This window comes from Columba livia, chromosome 6 (assembly GCF_036013475.1).
Source record: "Columba livia isolate bColLiv1 breed racing homer chromosome 6, bColLiv1.pat.W.v2, whole genome shotgun sequence".
NCBI lineage: Eukaryota > Metazoa > Chordata > Aves > Columbiformes > Columbidae > Columba > Columba livia.
Window position 1 is genome coordinate 19,341,159 of NC_088607.1, and position 18,628 is coordinate 19,359,786.

Consider the following 18,628-nt stretch of genomic DNA (forward strand, 5'->3'; position numbering starts at 1 on the left):
CCTGTGCCTAGTTTATGATAACTGATAACAGAATGAAACCACCTTGTGATTGTCACTCCTAGCCTTCCCATTTCCTTGCTGCTAGACCAACGCAAATACTAGTAAGTGTCGCAGAAACAACCCAGCTCAGAGCCTGAAGCCAGGCGAGATTTGTCTTTATTCATTGGAGTACATCACTGTCGTCCCCTAAGCAGGGAGTGCTCTCCCTGAGTGTCACAGGCAGGGCTGGGGACACTGGCTCTCATGAGTCCTGGTCTACTAGGACAGACCAGAGGTCCCAGCATGGCTGTCCCCCCTTACCTGCCAGTTGGGCTTCCCAGCAAGTGTGCCCTCCCCAGCGTGCACTTCCCACAGTTCAGCCTCTGCTTTTCCTCTGCTTCCATGGCTTGAACAGCTTTTAATTGTTAAGCAGAGAGCAGTTTTTCACCTGCTGGGATTCCTGGGGAAAGCAGGAAGCAATTGAGGCAGACAAGCAGCAATGCAAGAAAAAGTGTTTTCCTTTACATAAATCCAGCAAAAAAACCTGAGCAAAACAAAACTTTGCAGCAGTTTGTTACATCCCAACCTCTACAGCAGTATGGCCCAGCTGCAAGCATGGGCAGAGGGGAAGAAAAGAAGCATGAGACCAAATTTTGTTTTGACTGTACCAGGCGAGGTTGTGTTTTCTTTTCCTCAGCATTGCGCTGGCCACCTCCATGCTTTTAAATAAGGCAGGAAATTGCTTCTCTCCGCAGCTTGTACATGTGGTGGCAGGACCTCCACAGCTGCATGGGGCTGCTGAGCACCCCGGCCATGCTCCAGAGGGATGGTTGCAGGGCTCTCTGAGGCTGGACGGCTGCTTCACCTATGGGAGACTCGACTGGCAGGTTGCACTGAGGTTTTTCCATTTTAGTAGCACTCTGAGGTGATGAGAGGAGGTGAAAAATGCATGTTTGGGTTAAATGAATTCTAAAATGGAACATTTTATGGTGTAAAATATAAAAGCACTGAGCACCGTTTCTGTTGTAGTTTATTTTTGTAGCAGATGCCATTCATTCTCCTCTTGCCCCATCTTTTCAGTGCATTGTAAGTAGTAATGATGTACAGTCTTCTTGATGAAGCACTTATCTGGGGCCCATTACTGTAATGACAGAACCCTCTATACTCCTTTGAGGTTTTATTACCAGAATGAATGCCTTGCTTCAAGCCGATTTTCTTAAATCACCATTTTCTCATAAGCTTAAAAGAAAAAAAAAAAGGTCTTTTGGAAACCTGTGACCTACTCTATCGTGTGTTCCTCACCACGGGTCCAGCTGCCATACCCAAAGGCAGAGTCACATCAGCACATTGTTTGCTTCCAGGAGATTATTTTATGTTATTATATTATTTTATAATCTGGATCTGAGTGGTCTCACTTTCTAGCCTTTACAGTGCCTTGATCAGTACTATAACTTTGAGTTCTCTTGCAGACTGGAATTGCTGCCAGACCTGCGGACACAGGAACTGACTGCCTAAATCACACCTCTAGCCCTCAGGTGCAGCTTCATGTTCCCAAGAGGGCAACCTGAGGAACACCTGCCTTGGTCACCCTGTCCCCCAAAGCAGGAAGGTCAGCTGGGAGGTGTGCAGTCAGAGGAAGGAGAGCCATACCCCTTCCCTGAGAAGGTGCTGTGAGGAAACACTGGGAGGACACACACCTCCTCCTGGCTCTGTGCCTCTCAGATCAACCCACTCCATCCCTGGCCTTGGAGCAGAAAGAGCATTTGTGTATTTTCCTCTGTAACCATTTATTATTTTTTTTTTATTGGAAATCCAGAGGAATTCCTAACAGAAGCATGGAGAAAAAAAACAAACCTCTTTGTCCTAGTCCCCATGACAAACATTTCCAGTACCAGAAAATGAGAGCTTCTGAGGTTCCCAACCCATGCCTGTGTCCCAGCATCCATGTGCAGGACACCAGCTCTCCTGGTAGTGTTATTTCCCTGAGCAGATTTTCCCCCCAAGTCCCAGTTCCTTCTTACCATCTTGCCTGCACAAGCTGCCTCTCTGTTATTTGGGACTTCTCAAGCCCCCTCTAGAAAGAGAACTCATTGTCCCAGCCCTTGCTCCCTCAGTGCATGGAAGGGACACATCCCACAGACCCGGGGTCACCTCCCTGCTGCCAGCCCCACGTGATGGAGCAGCCGCTGCGCCCACCTCCCTCCTGCCGTGGGGCAAGGGCTTCCTCCCACGCTTTCCGCTGGGCAGTGTTTTCCTAACAGATAATGCAAAGAAATGAGTTTGCACGGCCCTGCTTCAGCCGGCCAGCGGGAACAGCTCTGGGATTTCTCTCTCTGTCAGGGGAGTTGTGCAACTCTGCGTTTCCCTCATGGTTTAATGTCTCCTGTTTTCCTCTCCTGGCTGGCAATTTTAGCAGCATCTCCTCAACATGCAGGCTGCTTTGTTACCTGGTGGGGCTCACTCTTGGGGTGCTTTTGCTTTGGGCTCTGCAAAAATCCTGCCCGTTCAGTGACCGCTTTCTTTCCCAGGCATTGGGTCATTCCACTATTAGATTTTTGTTAAATCTTTGGATGTAGTTCCCTTCTGAATGACGATGTTTTGTCTGATATTTTTGGATGTTAGTTATTTTAAGATTTAAAGAGTTGGTTTTGGTTGGTGGGTTTTTTGTGGGTGTTTTTTTTATTTGTTTGTGTTTCTTTTTTGGCAGATGAACTCATCCCACTGTACAAATAAGGGGCAATCAGAGCTATTTATGAATTTATAAAACAAACAAAAAAAAATACTCTGTTTAAATGTTAAACAATATTTGTTTTCAACTTTTTCTAAGCAGAAACATTATTTTGCTTCTGAACTACATTTACATTGTTAAATTGATGTTACTTATAGAAAAAATTTTCAAGAGCTTGCCATGAGCCATTTTTCATTTCCATCACAGTCTTTCTGATTTTTTTCCAGGTCCCTACTAGAACCCAAGCAAGCCCTTGGGGCTTGTATTTGTAAACCACTGTTGGTGTGAAAAGCTGTTGCATCTCTTTGCCACAGCAGCTTTCTTAGCATTGGCATCCATTGTATTACCTCTTCCTTAGAGTGTGGCAGAGGGACAACTGGCATGGCTACATTGATGGGGAGGGGTCCTTCCAAGGACACCTCTGTCCTTCACCAAGGCTGTTGTTAGTCAAAGTTCCTGGGAAAGGAACTAGTTTTTTTTTTTTCTCCTGGGCTAATCCAGTGGGATTTTTGTTGTTGTTGTTATTGTTTTTCTTTCTGCTGACATGCCTCTTACATCTCTATTTTTAAAAATATATGTATTTTTTTACTCCTGCCTTTTTTGTCTGGCTCTGTTCCAGGATTTTACAGCACATGTAGACCACCAGAGCTACACCAAACAGACAATGAGGATGTATGAATCAAATCTGTTACTGATTTACTTCATTTTGCTTTTTAGTTTGTGGACCACTATAAAATTTCTAAAGGAAGCATATATTCCTGTGTAGCAAGCTTAAGCCTTCTGCAATAGGTTATTTTTTAGTTAATTTTTGTAGACTCCTTTGAAATTGTATTTCTTAACTCTCTTAGGGATTTCTAGGCCACAGGTTGAAACCAGTGTTTTGTGTGATGTGTTAGTGATGGAACCAAGGGTGATATTTGCCTGAAGGGGGCACAAGGTTCCACTACTTCAGTATCACCAAGAGCTCTGTTGCACCAGGTTCTTCAGCAATGCCTCAAGTACGCAGTGGGTCAGCAGTGCCAAAGGGACCCTTTTATGCACAAAATCAAAATGTGAAAGCTTAGAAGAACTAGCCAAGTAATGTCTTCTTGATACATACAGACCAGTCCAAGTCAATGGGACTAATGAATGTAAATCCTTAAAACCAATGGGATTAGCATGTGCAAATTCACTCTAGAGGAAACCAGATGATTGGATCAGCTTTTCCTGAAGTCACAGTATTCCCTGTCTGCAATTAGTTATAAAAAAATTAATTGCAAACCAATTTATTCAACTATTGTCTGTGTGAAAAGTTTCAATGAATTTTGACTAGATGGAACATTTTCATGGTCTGTAATATTTCTTTGTTGAGATGTTTCAAACAAAGGGACAATTGGAACAGATTTCTTAAAGGACCAAGTTTCTAATTAATTGCAAATCACAAACTAACAAATTAGCAGACCATTCATCTCATACCCAGAGGGATAAACGCTGCCAATTTAAGGAGGAGACCATATTTTTGAAACATAACAAAGAAGCTGAATTCCTGTTTTCAGTGCAAAACGGAACTGTGCTTGCACTGTGAAATCCAAAATCATGTCTGTGTTAGAACGGTTCTAATTTAACTATAAAATTGAATTATCCACTGATGATACTCTCCCATCTGACTCCCTTGCAGAGATTTCCATCACTTCCCTAACACTATCTTTGGCCATCACCTGGAGCCATATGTTCTAATGACTGCTGTCACTTCTCTTCATTAGTTTCCTGACGCCCTTATTTTTTGGCACTGATTTACAACATTCAAGACAGGAAAGCAGCCTGAGTACCTTAACTTAGTGTCACTTACAGGCTGGTGCAGTGATAGAACAAAACACATCATAGCCTCACAGGAAATAGCGGGGCCCCCACAAAACTTTGCTTGTTCACCAGATGTGTGAGACCCAAGCAGTTAAGAAAACAAAAGGTGGCACTGAAATAAATTAGCAGCAAAATTCCAGCTCTGAGATTTTTAAAATAAAAAAAACATGTTAGGTTATAAATTTTAAAGAGATATGTAGAAGCATATTGAAAAAGAGAGGGGAAGGATGGTTTCAATCAATTGATTTAATTTATTCTATCTTTTCTGAACACTCTTCTTATAACATGGGGAATAACAAGTGCTGGAAATAAGTTATGCCTGAATGTGTGTATGGATTATGGATTGTTGAAGGTGAATGATTCAGGCAGGTCTTTCTTCCCCCTTCCCCTCTGCCTTTGTACTATGGCTGGAAGGTGGTATTCATTTCAAAACACTCATGTGTACAATTGGGCATGCAAGGTGTCATCCTGTAAAGTACAGAGGATGGCTGGGAAACACTGAGGCCTTTCCAAGCAGTGGGAACTGAGCAATGCAGACATGGGGCAGGTTGGGATGTCAGGGGGTCTCTGTTCCTCTCAGAGGATCAAAGAAGTGATGGCAATGCGAGATTCTGCAACAGGGCAAGGATCTGCCCTGGACCCATATATGACCACACTGTTCCTTCTCACGGAGTTTGTTTCCCTCCATACTCATGCCTAGACAAGCCCTTGAGGATAAGCATTATTACGCACCTGCAGCCTCAGCTACTAAACCTTAGAGCTGCAGGAACCTCAGACAGGGAAAGAGTCTCCAGACAGAGAGGCCTCTTGGGAACTAAACTAGTGTAGTTTCTCCTTTCCTAGAAGGCATTTGCCTACCCTGTGCCTAAGCCTCTCCAGTGGAAAAGGCTAGACAATCTTTTGCTCCAGTTTTCCCAGGCTCCAGCATAAACAGCCTTTTGCTGCAATTTTAGCTGATCTCCTTTTGTCCTTACTTTCAACCAGAACAATTGCTCACTGTCATCTTTATTAGAATTTTGTGTGCATTTAGGAACCAGAGTCTTGCCTCAGCCTTCATCTTCTCCAGTCTAAGCAATCTTCTCTAGACTAAACAAATGCAAGTCTTTGTACCTCACTGGCTGTATTTTCCAAATCTCTGATCATACTTGTTGATCTCCTCTGGAATTGTCTCCAGTGTATCTATACCTTTATTAAACGATAGCGCCCCAAACTTTTCAACTAAGACCTTCACACTGAAGTGCAGAGCAGTGTAATTGCTTTATCTTACATTTGATGCTTCCTTATATACAACTCAGGTATTTATATTTTTTTGCCAGGGGACTGCACGGTCAACACAAATCAAGACCATCATTTGTTACGTCCCACAGATCTTCTGCCATCCTACTGCTTATTAATTTCTTCCAGCTTTATAGTTGGGAATTTGATTTCTCCTTCCTGAAAGTAGCACTTTATCGTAGTGGTTACTTAATCAGGCTGGCTGTGAACCATCTTTCCAGATCATTTCTGTGCTTTGATCCTCTGGCTGTAATTCTTTTATGTTCTTTCCAAGTTTAATGGTAACCACAGATTCCATCATCTGCATCATTAGTGAAAATAATAGAAACAGGCCCAGAAAAGGTCCCAGAAGAATCCAACTCGTACAACTTCCTATTTGATAGGAACAATTGATAACTGTGTTTTTGGAGTGAAGTTCACCCAGTTGTGCACCCGTCCTGTTGTGATTACATTTTAGCTCATACCTAATGCAACCATGTCGAGAGGCTAAGATAAATCACTTCTACTTGCTCTTCTTTATTCACCAAGCCAGCTACTCTGTTAAAAAGGGAAATTAGGCTGGTTTGACATGATCTGTTCTTGACAAAGTCAAGTGAACTGCTTTTTATCACCATACCATCTTCTAGGTATTTAAAACCTGATTGTTTAATAACTCATTCCAGATTTTTTTGAAATCAGGGTGAGTGGTTTATAGCTTCCTGGGGTCTCATTATTCCTTTTTAAACATCAGCACTATATTCACCCTTCTTCTGTGCTCTAGGGCTCATCCCGTTGTATATGACTCCTTTACAATAATTGCTTTACAATAGTTGCTAGCGATTCACAGATTACTTCATCTTATTCCTTGAATAAATTCAGGTGAACTTTATGAGGCCCTGCAGAGTTGAATGCAGTTGGCTCATCCAAGTATTCTTTAACTTAGTCTTTTCCTGTTTTGGGGCCTGCAGTCTTACCTCATTTTAAAAATAAAATAATTAGCTAGTCACAAAGAGCTTTTTTTTTTTTTTTTAATAGGGGCTGGATCAACAGACACACCAGGGTTCTCTGCATCATTTGCTATTTGCTCTCTTTTCCTGTTTAGTAATGGACCAAGACTTTCCTTTTTCTTTCTCTAATTAATATGTATTTATAGAACTTTTCCTAATTCCCGTCCTTTCCTAGTTGGAACGCCTTCTGTGCTGTAGCAGTTCTGCTTCTGTATCTGTTTGTCTTGTCCCCTTATTCTTAGCTGTATGTTTGCATTATTCCTTTCTATAGTATCCACTTTTTAGAGTCCTCAGGAAGCTACTGATGCAGCTGGCATCATACCTATGTGCCTGTGTTCTTCTGCATAGGAGTAACTTGCTCTAATGTTTTTCATGTACCTGTCTTTTAGGATCTGCTAATTCTTCTTCTCCTGGTGAAAACCTTGGTTATCTACTTGGAAGATTTTAGTTACCCTATTGTTTTTTTTTTTCTACAGTTTTTTGTAACTTAAGTCTCCTTTTACCACCATACCTCGTTGTTTGGATATCTTGTACAAATGTTTGTAAAAGCTTCTTGGACTTCCTATTAGTGAGTGGATGCCCATAGCAGATCTCTGTCCTATGCTTCCCCGAGGTCACAGCTGTGTCACAGCATCCAAACAAAGAACTTACAGTTCTTTCTGTTCCCCTGGCTCCTTGTATTTGCCTGCAGTGGTCAACACATTGCTCCTGTATTTACATTTCTGCCTACTTTTAACCGATGTTTCCGATTCTTTGGCTGCAGCTAAAGACAACAGATTTTTCGCTTACCTGAAGGCTTCTGCAAACCAACTTTTCCAAGTCTGCTTAAGAGGCTTCTGTGAGATTATTTAATAGTTTGGGACAACTTAATCCCACTTTGGTATAATCTCACCCCCAGGCATTTCTCTGTACCTCTGTGGGGCTGTTTTGGATCAACATGCAGTTCAGACTGAATGAGCTGATCACAGTTTGGCCTAATGCCTTCTTGAAGCTGTAATGAGATGCACAGACTCCTAGAGCGGGATGTAACATGGCTGGTGGCAAGGCCAAAGAGCAATCCACGCCAACAGGTAGAAGTCTCACTTTAAAGGAAAATACCCAGAGACATTATGACAGGTGAAGATTTGATACCCATCATTATATGCTGTCTCCTGATGCTCTGCTGGTACTTTAGTTCTTTTTGATCTTAGAGAGAAGCCATGATGCCCTCATCTCCACCAGTGCTTTTCTGGAAAGTCACCCTGAAGTCATCCCAAAGCCCATGGAGAAACTAAATTCTCCTTCAGCAGGACACTAGCATGACTTCAGAGGTACTCTTATGCTCCTCAAGTTACAGAGGTTCCTGTGCAAGATGGCATCATTAGGGCTTGCTCTTGCTGAACTTGGGGCCCTAATGACATAATCGGTGCAGGATCAAGCCAGGGTAAATAGAGTTAAGCACATGCAGAAGCCCTTGAAGGGCTGAAGCCAAGGCTGCAATTCTTGTTTGGCCTGGCAGGTTGTTTGGGAGCCATCCCATTGTTCTGAGCTTAATGCTTATTCACTTCCTCTTTACTTGTGTTTTCTTATATTATTATTTTTAATTGTGTCTTTTCATTTAAGAGAAACAACAAAAATAATCTCCCTTGGGCCAAAGAATCTGGATCAACACAATCAGGTTAAGGGACTCCTTTTAGTCTCAGCACTGACTCTGATACAGACATGAATGTTAAGCTGACAGCTTTGCCTAGAAGCTTTTCAATTAATAGCTTTAGTCCTGGTGTGGCTTCTGGGAATACAAATGCTCCTAGCAGGAATTCAGAAAGACCATTATCTTAGACAGAAGAAGGATACTTTTCACAAAATAGCTAAGATGTTCAAGAGGTCTTCCTCGTTGTGGAATTAACATCCTAAAAACCCTGTAACCATTTAATTTTACATCATGAAACTACACTGAGTCACTACAATTGAAGCTCACACATAAATTGGGTCACTTCTATTCTGCACTATGTCATGTCACTGTACTGGAAGCAAAGTTTATGCCAGGAAAGAACTTGAAGGGGTAGAAAAAGAAAGTAAGATTCTTTTTTGTTTTTTCATAATGAAGAGAGAAGAGCAGTAGCGTAAAGAGAATTTCCTCAGATTCCTCTCTCGCTCTCTAAAGGGGGAACTTTAGGGAAGTGTTCTAGTGTGAACAAACAAGGTGGCTCTGCAAACTGAAACTGTAGTCCAGGCATACATTGTTTTACATTAAGAGGTTGAATTGCAGTCTCTTTGTAAAGTAGCTGCAGTTACTTAACAGTCAGGCTGAACATTAGCAGAATTAATAGGTATTTAAACACTGCCAGGTAACTTTGATTAAACATTAAAGACTGGAAGGGCCATGCAAATTATACTTTGGTTATTGCAGTTCCACTGAGAGTGTAAAAAAATGTGATGTGATCTCCCTTGGGCAGAGGCAAAACATATTTTAAAGCTGCTGTTTTAAATTATGATGGCACATTTATGGAAAACAGACAATGTTGATACCACAAAAATGTGATGAGTACCATTAACAGTGAGGATCACACAGCAAACCATAAACCCAAGTTCCTTCAAAATGTATAAAATTCAAGTCAGAGAATTTGTTTAGGGAAGAGATTAAAAACATGTTAAAAAATGGGTTCTTTTGTCCTTATACAGTTTGCCAAGAGCTCTTTAAATAGAAACTAAAATAACTATTTATGCTTTTGACGATTAATAAAACATATGCCCTTCTGTACAAAATATAATAATAGTAAAATTATGCTACAAACAGAGACAAAAGATGCTGTTGTAAGACTTTCCTTTAAGTTATTTCTGTATCCATATTAAAAGAAGGGGTGTTTGATCTGATTTTTGCAAAATGGGATGCAGAACCACCTTGATCTTTCAGCTGATTTATTTAAAACAGGTACGTAGTGACTGACACCATTACTGATGTGGACAAGCAAAACTTCCTTAAGCAGAGGCTGAAAAAAGTTAGAAGAGTTTACATTCAGGGGGAGATTAATAAAGTCTACATAATAAATGCATTAATAAAATGGGTGGGATAGATTAGAGAGAGAGGAATTAATATTCACATTGCCTTTAAAACAAGAGTGCAAAGAGATTCAGTGAAACTCAGCAGCTGAAGAAAATGTAATAATGATAAGGGGAAGCACTTTTTCACACAATATGGCAAATAGACATGGGAGGCCCTAACTACAGGATGTTTCAGAGGTTAGGAGTTTATCAGCATTTATGTAGAACACGAACATGCCAAGTCATCACTGTGAATGCTACAGAGAGCCAGGAACCAGAGCAGCTTCCCGCAGTGGTGGGAGAGCGTTGTTTCTCTCCCAGAGGTGGTCCATCACCCACCTCCTGCTGTCAGCTGCAGGACCCCTGCACAGCAGGCCCCAAGGTGGGATGGGCTTTAGCAGCTCATCTCTCCAGCTTGGCTGAGTTTGGTGGGATCAGTCTTGGCCTTGCTGAGTTCCCACTGCGAAGTGGCTGGTGCTGGAGTGAGCCCCTGGCAGGGTCAGGGACCTCATGGGACATAGGGAACATGGGTCCTTCAGCCTGCAACACACCCTCATTCCCAAAGCAGGCAAAAAACCTCATTTTTACACAGGCAGAGGACTTGAACACCAGTCATTTTTGTAGAAAACTTTGTTTCTTTGAAATGAGAAACAAAATGGGGTTCCACTCCTTCCCTAAAGGTGCTGGTGCAGACACCTTCAGGCTGCAGCCTTGACTTGCCATGCTGAAGTGGGGCTGCCTGGGAAATGGAGAGGGAGCAGAAGAGAATCCCTTGCCACAGGGAAGGTCCACAATGGACTTTCTATTCCGGGAATCCGTGACCCATTTCCATGACATTGCCCTGAAGTTTGCTATTGGGAAGCAATCCTTCACTCTGAAATCCCTTATCTTCAGGGAGAATGTAATATTTATTATTTTTTCCCCTGTTTACTGCACATGCTGATAAGCAGCTCTGGGACCAAGCAGTTGTTAGAGCCCATCCCTTTTTTTTCCTAAGGCCTGACTAATTAAAAAATAAATAAATCATTAGTTAAACTTTCAGTAACTGTTTTAAAAAATTCATATAGTGTTGGAAAGGTCAATATCCAAAGTAGTCTGGGATTCAGATCCCAGCAGGTCTGATGGCTGACCAGTTTCTCCAGGGAAAAGCTAAGTGGGACACCTGAGGGGAGGAGGCGTTGGTCATTAATTCAGGAGTCAACAGCTGGCCAGGTTCAGTGATCTTAGTAGAAACAAAACATATGCATAGTGTGTGGTTTCTTAAAGCCTGGTTTTCTTGCCTGGCCTGCCAGTCTGAAGAATTGTTTGCTTTTGCAAGTTTAATAATAAAATGGATGCTAAGGTCAGGGAATAGGCCGCTGCTTAGGCATTGAGCTGGGAGACCTAAGGATGCCTCACAGGAATTAGCTGGACAGGAGGATTTTGATGGATTTTATGTGAAACTGACAAAAAAGGATTGCTTTTGGAGAAAGGTCACACGCAAAGCCAATGCAGGCAATCATCTTCATTACTGTTGTGTCTTCCCCATGCAGAAACACGGATGGGGAAGGAAAGAGCTCTGATTTTGATGAATGATAAGAGGACTCCATGATGGAACAACATATGTTCCGGAATGTGGCATGATTGCTTTAGGGGAATGTATCTCTGTTGACAAAAATGATGCTGTCACAGGGTATATATTGGCAGCCTCATCCTCCTCTCCTGATTCTCCACTTATTTCATCGGCATTGCTATTCTTTGTATGGGGAAATGTAAGAGGAAAAGCAAGCTAAACACATCAGAAGAAAAATGTATTATTACTGGGATTAGACCATTATGTACAAAAAGATATGAGAAGCTACAAAGGTTTTGTGATTAATGGTCCAGCAAGTATGCTTTTCTTGCTCAGCTACTGTCCTAGTTAGTCTCACCTGTATTTTCCAGTGTCACAGTAAAGTTAGAGTAACTCATTGACTCAGTTTAACAAAACTGTCTGTGGACATGTCTTCTGTTCACCATGAATAAAGGTAATTTGAGTGAGTTTAGTTATTTGTCTTTGAAGCTAAACCGATTTCAGTTCCATTGTATCTGCTGTGGAGTCTGAGGTCCACAACAGCATTGCACAGGGAAACCCATCTGTACATAGGACAAACTGTTCTCCAGCAGCCCATGGGGACATTCTGCAGCTCAGCATTTTCTGTTTCTGACTGCCAGGCATTCAACATAACCCACCTTCTCTGCAGTGAACAATAAGCAAACAAATATTAAACCAAGTTATTTCCTGATCATGCTAACTGTTGCAGTCTGTTTTTCTACATGATTTCTGTATTTCATCCATATAATGACAACCAACATAACTATTTCCCATGATCTCATATTTCCATGCATTGCCTGAAATGCCGCACAGACCCTCATCTCATCTCCAGTAGTTGCCTAACTTCTGGGGAGCCAAAAGCAGCCAATGCTATGGGCTGTTTTGAGCCATGTGATGCTGACTGGCTCTCTGGGATATGTTTGTTGCCAGCTGGCAATCAAACAGGACAGATAATTACTGTATAATACACTCTCACCTTGCATCCCTTCCCACACCCAGGATACTAACTGGGGTCTCTGTCCTATACCCAGGCTCTGGTTTTCACTGCTTTATAGAAACTACTTGTCTTTGATATCTCTCTCACTTTATCAAATGTGACTGAAAGTGAACAGTGGATTCAGAAATTATAGGGGGGGAGGCAAAATGCGAACAAGATAAAACAGTTGCAAGTGACATTTGAGTAAAATATTTTGTTCCCTTTCAGAGCTGTTAATGGACTGACTGCACAGCAGAACCTGCTTAGATCTGAAATACTGTTAATTGGAGATTGACAGACACAAAAGGGTAATTCAATGCCACTACTGTAAGACAACAAGAACAGGAGATGGATACTGATCAAATCTGTCAGAAAAGTCCCAAAGTTCTCCGTGAAAATTGGAATAAAAAAGAAAAAACAACAAACTTATAACTGCTTTCTTGCTGCTGATTCCTGTTGGCTGTTGTCTTCTGACCATCTTTTGCTAAGAAGTGAGGCTCACAGCCTGGCTGGTGGTGTTTCTGTGCAGATGACCAAGGCATGAGTCAGCCACTGTAATGCCTCTTCATGCTTACATCAATAGCTTGCTTCAGAAACTCTACAAGCATGAAAAAAAGGCTTATCTCAAGGATTTAGGAAGAGAAACATTTATTCTTTCTGTCTAGAAGAACCTGTAGTATTCAAACCTCATGCTGATGACCATGATATAAATTCCTGGAAGATTCAATGTTACCTCTGTTCTGCTAGTGAAAGTGCTACTATTTTGTTTTTATGCATTTCAGTTCAGCACATTCCTTTAAGAACAGTTTTGCATGTCTGAGTTTTGAAATAGTTAGAATTAACAAATGATGGTATTGCTATTTTTGTTGCCAGAATTTCTAGGAGTCAGGTTCATACAAAAGCCCGTTGTGACTATCTGTTTTCATTGCAGTCAGGCAGAATATAGCCTAGTTCTGCTTTCAGTTACAGCCGTATAAATCTAAACTATCTACGTATTCCTTGCCAGTAGTACTTGTGTATGCTAAAGTGACCATTCTATAGTATTATTTTCCCAGAAAAAGCAAAGTGATAATTCATCCGTGTCACTTAAGCGGGCAGGTTCCAAATAAGTTGCAAGCACAGCTAAAAATGGAACACAAAATGAGTAAGAAAAATACAAGTAAATAAGAAAATAATTTTAAGATTTCCAGTCTCAAACATAAGTATGTTTTCACGTGTATGAATACCAAAAAGATCTGTTTGCAATCAACTCCTTTGTCACTTACTGCTTGAGTGCCGGATCCAGAAAGTCTGCTGCTATGAGATGATGTGTGAGGAGCAATGCAGAAGAAGGAAGTGGATCTGAAAGCATCCAAGACCTAGCAGCCCTGGGGAGAAGCTTGTCAGACAGCTGTTCAGTTTGGGAGGTGCTCGGACATTTCAGCAGGGGAAACCAGAGCAGGACTGAGGAAGAGACAGACAGAGATAAGGCTAGTTTCTCATCTGTTTAGGGTGTTCAGGCAGCATCCTGGCCTAGGCAGAGTTATTCTGGCCTTGACAGTGAGAACACCTTGTTGTTGTAGATGGGAGACCATGGGAGCTCGAGAGCCCGTGTGAGGCGAAACAGAGCCTGGGATGCTGGGAGGCTTCAGCCAGGGGCTGCACACGTGGCTGCACTTTTGCAGCATGGACGTGTCTGTGGGGGAGATGGACTATGGCCAGTGTTCGTTCCCCACTGCACAGCCACCAGGCGTCCATTGACGTGGTCCTGAGCCTGCCTCGTTGAGGAAGCACAGGTGCCATAGAGGCTTTCAAGGACAAGTTGTTATTTGAAATGGAAGTAAAATCTGCAGCCTGGAGGGACGCTGTACAGGGAAAGCTCCAGGCTCCTCAGCCCTGGCTGAGCCAAGAGAACATGTGCCAATTTGGCATTAACACATATAAATATATACACAACCTCTGTGTATATTCATTACAAATATTAGAGGACTGAAAATATGTGGCTTGATACCAAAATGGAGGGTAGCTAAAGCAACTGCATTGGAACTATCTGCACACAGAAATACAAGTCAGCCAGCAAGAAAGAATATAACAAGCTAATGGAGAAGTTTGAGAGGAAAAGTTTCCCATGAATTTGCAAGAGTTACAGCTGGAAAAGACATGATGTTCCCTCTCTTTGCCAATACTGAGCAGTTCTGCAATGTTACACGCCTACAGCACATGCACTGTGCTGTGTACGGCTGGTTGAAATGTTCAGTGAGAGCACAGGCCAAGCTGTCATTAGGTTTGGTATCATCAGGTGCATTTCCACAATACCTGAGTAGGTGGAAGTGACAGTACAGAGTCTGAAGCTTGACACCTGGTATAAATGTGATAATTTCTTCTCTTCCCTTTTCCTTGCTGTTTGTGAGCTGACCCTGCTTTCTGCCAGCATGTTACACATTTCTCATGAAGCTCCACTGCACTAACTCATAAAGTCCTCTTTGACTATTCAGGATGATGGTGTCTGAGTCACACACCGCTGTTTCCATCTTGATTGGAGAGCTGAAATGTTTACAGCTGAAGTACACCAACCCTCCAGAGGACTATCGATTCCTTTCTGAAACTCTAATCATGTCTTTTCCCACTTCTCTCTCCTGTTACATACAGTCAATATGTTTGAGAAGGCCACCTGCAACATCTCCCTCCAAAAATATCTGAAAGAAAGCAACAGTGAAGTGGAGGCTTTTGGTTATATTCTACTACTCTTGCTCCCCTGGCTCAGACCAAGAATGTATGGGGGTAGGAAAGGGGAAGAAGTAGTATGTCTTCATCTCATTTTTCCCATTGTATTCACCAAGAGGAAGGCTTTTTTTTTTCCTCTTTCTGCTGCTGAAAAAAATAATCCAAGGTAGCCTCTCTCCCCTGTTTTCCCTTGTAGACTGCATGGGACCAGCACTGCTGTTCAGTCTCTCCCTGAAAAATCTTCCTGTTTTAAGTCTTCCAGTGATGCTTGATTATAAAGACCTCCCAAAAAGAAACAGCTCAGCCCAATCTACCAGGGAGAGACTTCTCGGGAAAGGGGCCAGAAAGCTGGTGTGCTTGGCCCGATGTGACCCAGAGCACGGCAGGGAAGCCAGGGAGCAATTACAGAGAAAGTCTGGCTCCTCTCCTCTTGCCCCAGGGTGACACACAGGTGTTCAGTGCAAGCAAAACCTCTGGGACAAGAATGTGATGCTAGGGAAATCCCTGCTCAGTAGAAGGGAACTGAAATATTTCAACATCTCATAGCTTGCCAAATCTAGGCAAAAACGTCCTTAGAGCAACCAAAGATGCTTCCCAGTATCTGTGGTGAGTAGGCAGCCCAGTTTCAAGACCTTGCCTCCAGAGAGATGCTAGGTGACAAAGTGGGCTTCTGATAAGAATGTCTAAACCATCCATTTGTTTGCTTTTCCTCATACTTTAAGAAATAGCTGAATAATTTCAGGTGTCAGTCCTCTCTATTTCTTTTCAAAAAGAAATACCATCCTGAGATAACATCTATCTCCTCAACATGGAGAATATCAGCAGGCCTAGTTCAAGCACAAAAGAACCATTTCAGTGATACCAACACCACATCAAAGAATACTTCAGGCTTCAGCTACATAAAGCATGACTTGCATGGTGTATGCTCCAAAGGTGCTCAGACATATGGTAATGAAGGGTCAGTATAGAATATACCATCAGCATTCCTGGGTGGAAGGCTGTGATTTGTAGCTGAGGCTTGTAAAACAAAGCTCTGGAGGTGCAATGTTGAGAAACATCCACTGGGAAACAAATTTTGAAGACTCCCTTGACTAAAGCAAAAGCAACAGTGGCAAGGATTATGTGTTAGTTTGTTTTTTTCCGAAGTTTGTACTTTTCACAGCTTGATTTGGGATGGCTAAGGTTCTCATGCACTGATAACACTCAATCATCAATCATGTTTATAGCAAGTGACACAGCAAGGCTGCAGACAGGGAGCAGCTTTTCCATGACCAGAGCATTGCAGTCACATATGGAGGGAGCCTGGGGAAATTTCACACCAGACATATGTGAGTGGGTGGTAGATACTCCAAGGTAATGAAGATCCTCACTCCAGTAGAAACAAAAAGCTGCAAAGAAAACTCAGCGCCTTGAAGGTTTAGACAGACAGACCTTTCTAGATTTCCTGTACATGATGGAAAACATCACACATTCCAGAATCAGGCCCTGAAATAATTTATTTCTACATTTCAGGCTTCACAGTTTATTATCTTTTTGCATCCTTCCTTTATCAATTATGTTCTCCTACCAGTAGAGTATGCATTTTATTTTGAACTCATTTTTTGTAAGTATTCAATTCCAGTAAACGTTTTCAGTAAATTAAAATCCAACACTGGTCCACTTTAATTAAGAGTTGCCTAACAATTATTTGACTAGATTTGGCTTTTCAGTATTTGAATTTGTGAGTTTGTAGTGTCACTTCATATAATCACTTGCCTTGTAAGAAAAGGAGGGAAAATAAAGGAAACGAGGAAGTAAATGGAAGAAACCTTTGCTTCTTCTTCATTTCACATATTCCCTCCTCTTTTTCCTCCTACTGTAATCCCTGCTCAGGAAAGAGGGAGAAATAAAATAGCTGAGAAGATGCGGAGGGAGACAAGAAAACTGGCATTTTTCTCCCATTTCTCTCCTCTCCATTTCCTTTATCTGTGGGAAATAAGAGCAGAATGTGAGCCTTTGTCCCACCAACTCCCTTCCAAAAAGATCAAAGAAGTTTAAAAACAAAGTGAAAATCAAAACCTGGGATTGAAAATCAACAGAACTATTTGGATTATTTTGTTCCAAATATTTTGGCAGAAAAATGTACTACTTGGCAGGAGAAAACTTTGCCTTCTTTCATTTATTGTTCAGGTCTTTTCATTAGCAGTGTGTTAGGAGTCAGGTGCTTCTATAGACCAGATATGTCTACCCTAGCAAATTAGTCTCAGCCCACTGAACCTCTTCGGATCTGGTGACACTGAAGCGTGTGGCTTGGAGCTTGAGGCATTAGCTCCAGAAGGAGGAGTGCTTGCAGTCTCTGACTCCCCCCATCCTCCAGAAGGACTGGGCTCTGCTCCCCCACAAAACCTCTGCCCACAGAAAGGTAGAAAATCCCTCTATTCTGGGAGTGAGCAGGAAATGCTATATTTAGATGTTCACATTGCAGACAGGCTTTGTATTTAGTACTGACAACTAAAGGGGTCCATGCTGCTCTCTCTGGCCATGGAGTCTGACGGGCTCTATGCAACTCCAGCCTAGGTTAATACCCTTGTTACTGGGCACAGAAGAGTCCAAAATTCATTTCAATTCAAAACCAGCACAGCATGTTTCCTGCAAGATGCTCACATAGTGAAGAAGAGGATTTATAAATCTCTGAGTAAAAGCTCAAATTGGCCACTGTCACTGCATCTCTTCTCACTCTGCATCTGTAACAGAGAAACACCCAGAGGCACTTGGAGGAAAGTTCCCCTGAGCTATGTCCTCTTCTGCTGACCCCTCCTGTCCAGGGACTCCTAGATGAGGCAGGTGCCAGCATGAAGTGAAACTAGTTTTTAGAGGGAAGGCGCAATCACATTAGTTCTATCACCTCACTGCTGCAGTGATGGTCAAATGTGGATTTCCTGACTCCCAGAGGCATGTGCCTTAGCCATGGGACCATGTCATCACATCCAGTTCCTAACTTTTATTATAACATCATATTCCTATGTGTCTCTGGTCAGCTCGTTGGACCTCCCTTTTCCAGTTTCTTCCAACATAAAAGGGTGAGATTTGCCAGCCCCACAATTGGTGCAGGATTAAATGTGTGCAAATTTCGATGAAAAGACAAGGTGTGAATGCTGACTGCTGTCAACAAAGGAAACAGGGCAGGTTAGCAGGTTAGGATACCACCTACAATTTCTGCACTTACTGCAGCAGGGAACAGGGAGCTGGGCTTCTGGTTCCAGGATTATATTCTGCTCATTGGAGTACAGTAAAGTATGTGAGTAATTTTGAAATACACCAGTGATACAATGCTGGTAGGATGGACACAACAAATATCAAAGACAATAATTTAGTGTTGGGCAAGCCATGTCAAATTCCACCCCACTTCAGCTGCTTTCCAGGAAAATAGATTTCTGGTTTTAAATATGAGGATTAGCAGCAGCAGATTTAGGGCTTAAAATAAAGTATGTATTTTAGATTTATTTAGGGGCCTTTGACTCCTAAACACTTTGCTTTAATATATCGCTTTCTGGGCTGACATAGCTTTC